Raw genomic sequence first — 6,017 nt, 5'->3', positions numbered from 1 at the left:
GCGGCGGCTGGCACAGCAGGGCTGGGATGAGCAGGAGCGGCAGGCAGGAGCCCAGGCGGCGTTGGACTGCTGGTTTCAGCCCAATCCCCGCAGGCTATGTCGAGGGACCCCATCGGTGCACGAATCCATGCACTGGGCCTCTAGTTATAAAAATAACCTTGCATTTAATTACACAATACAGTGTTTCGTAAGTATTTTCATCAAAACTTTGTATGAGTTCAACCTGACCTCCTTCTAACTTACCTGACCTGCGAGCTTCACCAAGTTTGATAGATGCTCAATTGCCTGCAACGGCCTTACATTTTTCTTAGCCTTGCATATGGAGAGTTTCTAAATTCTTCTGATATTATCAGCTCAAGGAGGACTATAATAGTCAATAGAAATAAGCTCATTTATTAATACAAAATTCAGGCCTAGCCTCTTTACCTAATTGTCTAACGAAGAATTTATTAGTAAAGCAAAACAAATTTTTTTAATGTCCAGGAAAAGGTATCAAGGAATTATAAAATGTGGAGCTTGAAAGTAGCTCAGAAATGTTTCAAACTCAAAGCCCTCTTTTTACACTAAATTAGAAATATACTGAAATAAGTGAAGTGGTTTCCCCTAAACTTACAACTCTTAGTCAAAATACCAGTTGCAATTCTTGTCTGCAATTCTGAAATTGTATAGGCTCTGAAAAACTAAGTTGTTACCTTTTTCCTAAGTTTGGTGCCCAAACTTACTAAATACCAAAACCTGGCCTAAGCCTGCAGGAAGCTATGTATCCACTTACCATGAATACACATCCATTTTGCTGAAGAAATTACTAATGTGTTTGATTACAGAAAGTTTTCCAGTATCAAAGTAGAGATATTAATGCACCATAGCCTTTCTACAATTGGAATAATTCTGGATTATAACACATACCTGGTCTCAAACCTTTTGAATAAGATATTATGAACTCCTAACAACAGTTATTAATTATTAAGTACTTACTTTCACCAGATACTGTCCTAAGATTTTAGATCCATGTTCATAATCTGAACTTGGCACATTCTACTCTGAGCCCACCTCCCATGCACGCTTTCAGTACACAATTCCTCCAACCCTTCGGAGCCACGGGTTCTCCAACCCATCGGGCCTTCCCCCTTTTTACTTGCAGTTCCATCTTCTCTCCTTACCAAGCTTAAATTGTCATGTTATAATTATTCAGTTCAGAACCCCTGGAATCCCTCTCCCTTTGTCACACTTGCTTAGCCAAACTGCAGTCTTGGCAAAATCCTACTCTTTGTACCAGAACAGTTGACTATACCTGTGCTGACTGGCCTCGTTTTGAGTTCATGGTCGCTAACCCTTCAGTGGGCCCTGAATGCTGCCTCACATGTATAGTATGACCCTCCCCCTGCCCTTCACTTACTGTCCTGTTCTCCTAGAGAACAAGTTCATACTTCCTCCTCCCACTCCTCTCGGCTGATTACTTTGCTTCCCACTTCTCTAAGAAATCTGAGAGAACCAGATGAAAACTTCCACACCCACATCTACGCACACCCGCATTCCCTGCCATTTTGCCTGTTGCCATAGGCCTCCCTGAGTCCACCCAGAGCCCATCGCTCACCCACTCAAGCATGTCCCTCTAGGAACTTTTTCTCTTCTTTCTTGCATCATCAACATTCACTCAACTCCATCCTTCACACAACTGGAGAATGAGCACACAAACTTGCTATTATTTCTCCCTTAGCCACACCCTTGCTCCCACCACCACCAGTCATCTGGTCAGACAGGCTCCCTGTTTCCCTCGGGGTTCTGACAATGGCTTCAAGGTCCTATACAACAAGTCCCCAAGTTCCTGCAGTTACTTCTCCCCCTCCAAGGCACACTGCTTCTTTGCTCTTTGCATTCAATGTGCCTGGCAGGCTCCTGCCCTCTGGCCTTTGGACTAGCTATTCCCTTTGCCTAAAACATTCTGTCTCTAGATGTGGCTTAATCCCTCACCAACTTCAAATCTTTGCTCAGCATCACCTTCTCAATGAGGCCTGCACTGCCTACCCTCATGTACTCTATATAAACTTGCAGCCCATCTCCACGCTCCCATACCACCCGACTGCCTATGGAACTCTTAGCCCACAGGATTATTTTTCTTAGCACATGGAACTTCTAACATACCAGATATTTATTTTATTACTAGAGGCCCGATGCATGAAGATTTGTGCAAGAATAGGCCTTCCTTCCCCTGGCTGCCAGCACCCAGGACCCGGGCCTTCGCTCTGGCCACCGCCTTCCACCTTCGTGTGCTGCCCAGAGGCCTGGAGCGGCCGGGCGGGGCAGGATGCCATCTTTGTCGTGTCAGTTTGCATATTCCCCCTCCTTATTGGCTGTGGGCGCCACCATCTTTGTGGCAGTCCATTTGCATATTCTGTCTTTACTATATAGGATGTTTATGGTTTTTTGTTTGTCTCTCATCCCTCTACCCTTGTTAGACTATATAAGCCTCACACATCAGGATCTTTATTCTGTTCACTGATGTATCCCAAGCACGTAGAGCAATGCCTGGCAGAGTCGGCATTCAGTACATGCTGAATGAGTGAAATATTTTACTTAAACTTCACAGGAACCTCAGGAGTTAGGTTTACGTTATCCTTATTTTATATATGAAGAAATGAGGTGGCGGGGGGAGGGGGCAGGGTTACAATGTGCCCAGGTTCACAACACAAGAAACAGGGACAGGTAGGAACCCTGTGTTTCTGACACCATAGTCCACTTGCTAAACGGCCATATCATGTGGCCTCTTCCACTGGGGCTGCCTCAGAGTTTGGAATAAACATGTTGAATCATATCCACCATAAAAAAAAAAACAAAACCCACCATCTGTCCTGTCCTCTTTGGTCCCCTCGGGGCATGTGACCCTGTGGTAGTTTTGATCCAAGGTAGCATGCTACTCATTTTACTCTCTCACTCCAGAAGAAATCGGGCTGAAAAGTCAGCCAAAGGGATTGGTTTTCAGTCATGTATCCACTCATTTATTCAATGTGTACTTATTGAGCTCAGTATACTGAGGCCATACCGAGCACTGTGAATTTCGATGCAATCAGAAAGCCAGATTTCCCCCTAAATCACCAGGATGGGGACAATGCCCCCATCATTTTTGGACCTAAATCTACAGATTAAAGATGATCTTCTCTTTGACTTCGTCAGAACTAATGGCACTTTTTGAGGCCTAGAAAAGCCTCCTGCCTGGGCCCTGCCCTGGGGCCTCCCTCCAATTGGAGTAAAGAAGCAAGTGTGCAGGGCCAGGCCCCAGCGTCTGTTGAGCTACATGCCTGATGGCTGCTTGTTCTGAATAGCCTTGAGCTGGAATTTGGAAGGAATGTGTGCAGCCTCCATATGAAGCTCAGTTTGGCTTCAGGGACCATTTTAATTAAATTAATTATCTCTAGAAGAAACACTTAGAGCCATTTAAGCCTAAACAATAGGCACTTGTTCTCACTTCTAATAGGAGTCGCCTTGTGCAGAGTTCTCTTGGGGAGCTGAGAACAATACCCCCACCAGCTATTTAAGGAAGTCCCTCCCCTCCTGCTCCCTCTCCCTCCTTCTGCTCCCTCTTCATCTGCAGTGAAGGGGCGTTCAGAGAAGAGGGGTGCAGAGCCTGAGAGATGAAATGAGAGGCCAATGTCTGGAATCTGCATAAAAGCTCCCTACTGCTTCACTGGCTTCCTACCTCGTTCACATCTGCATTTCAGTGGCTGAGCCTGAGTCCTTGGCCTCGCTCCCCGCTCCGCTCCGCTCCGTAGGGTCTGCATGTCCAGGAGGAAGGGTCCCATTCTGTTGTTGCCCTACAGAAATGGGCGTCACCACTTTCCTATTACACTTTCCTGCCCATTTCCTCTGAGTATTTCCTTGTTTGTAAGAACTCTAACTTGATTTTTCTTTAAATTGATCTGGCTGATTTGTTCCATTCTATCTGTTCTTTTTTTAAATTACAGTGCAAGGAAGTAAAGTAAGTCAGCATCCCCCTGCCTCCATCTCATCCCCTGCTCCTCACTGCCAGCCAAGCACCACAGCCCGGACCCTAGAAAGAGGAGGGTGGGGGCAGGGGGGTCCCTTCACCCTCAAACTCACTCTTCATAGCTGAGCATCACCTTCCAGGACGCATCGCTCCTTTGTGGGAAAGGCTTGACACTGCAGATACGTTTCGTTATAAGTAAAGGAGAGAATGTTTAACGCCTTTCTGTGCTGTGCTAAGCCCTCCTCCCTGAGCTGTCCCTCTGAGTTTGATTGACCCTCCGCAGAGCCTTAAATGACCCCCATTCTTTGGTGGCTCTCCAGTGCGCAGGGGACATGGCACCCAGCAGAGAGCCCTAAAGGCAGTCACTACTGTAGACTCCCTGACAGTGGCAGTACAGGTACCACAGGGCTGGGCTTGCTGGAACGAGTGCACACTAAGGATCAGAGCTTGTCAGCTTAGCTTCACAGGCTAATGGTGTGCAGCTGGTGCTGGGAGAGATGGCCAAAGCCCGGGCCACAGGCTGAGCAGGTGCCACCCAGCTCTGCCTAGCTAGTTAGCAAGCAGGACTTGGTTTTCAGTATAAATGGTGACTGCACTATACTTGATCTGAAGTGGTAAGTAATAATGACACTCGGGATTATTTTAAACTTACTTTTGTTATATTCTAATTTATTAATAATGGGCAAGTAATAGAGAAAAGAAAAAAAGCAGGCTTGTTTTATCTTCCACAGTTATTTTAAGAAAAAAGGTTTTATTGTCATTAAAACCTCATGACTAATTGTTAAGGTCTGTTTCTTCTTTTTTATTTTATTTTTTTCTGGAATGATCTCATTCCCAACCTATTTGGCAAAACTGTTTCATTGTTGCCGAAACCGGTTTGGCTCAGTGGATAGAGCGTCGGCCTGCGGACTGAAAGGTCCCGGGTTTGATTCCGGTCAAGGGCATGTACATTGGTTGCGGGCACATCCCCAGTGGTGGGTGTGCAGGAGGCAGCTGATCGATGTTTCTCTCTCATCGATGTTTCTAGCTCTCTATCCCTCTCCCTTCCTCTCTGTGAAATATCAATAAAATATGTTTAAAAAAAACAAAACTGTTTCATTGTTTTGAACACAGTAAAGTTGCAAATCTTTTCCACATCACTTGTTTATAGATAATGATCAAGTGGGTAATGACCATTTTAAAAAGTTTTCCTAATCTGCCCGGGTATCATTTTGTTTTGTGCCCTAACAATATTGGTGAAAACTATCCCCCTTTAAAGGAGAGGAGGGAGCTGAGACCTAGTCAAAGGTAACAGCAAAGTGAGCATCATAAGAGACTAGATTGAGACAACCTTTAACTCAGGAACTGCTAAACTTGCATTTAGCCCGTGAGTGACCTGTTTCCTAAGATCTTAGGATACGGAAGAGTTTCCACATTTGAAAACAAATTTGGAATAAGGGGGAAAAGGTGAGGTAAATAAGAGTAATAAACATACTCTACTTTCTACTTCTAAATGCTCAGTAAAGTTTACTCAGCACACACACATTCTTACATTAGGAGCTATATTTGGGTTAATTACAACCAAGTTTCATTGTTTCACTAGCTTGAAAAAAACACCTTATACAATTTCGAGAAAAATTATTTTGTGGTTGGAGAAAAGAGTATTGTTCTCTCGGGCCTATCGTCTAAACTTTATTTTGGACAAACACAAAAAGGGTAGAAATGTTTGTGCTGCTGCTCTTTCCTGTGTTCTTCCTCAGAGGACCGTCTGTGTGTGGTCTAAAATGATGACCTGTCAGAGATTTACATATTTTCAAAGGAGACTCAAGCCTTTGTCTCATTTCTTTTCACATCACAAAATACTGTATTACCTTCTCTAAGCCACCTCAGGGGAGTACACTTTGTTTAAATCAAGGGTCAACCCAGGTCCTCAAGTGTGCAGGAGATTTTTATGACAGTGTCTCTATTTCTTGTTCTGGCCTATATTAATAACCTACAGGTGAGCATCCTACCTGATGTCTATTTAAAGTACCATCATCCTTCTTTTCATTCTGAA

The sequence above is a fragment of the Plecotus auritus genome (assembly GCF_963455305.1).
Source record: "Plecotus auritus genome assembly, chromosome: 1".
NCBI classification, from domain to species: Eukaryota; Metazoa; Chordata; class Mammalia; order Chiroptera; family Vespertilionidae; genus Plecotus; species Plecotus auritus.
Note: the sequence above shows the minus strand (reverse complement) of the source record.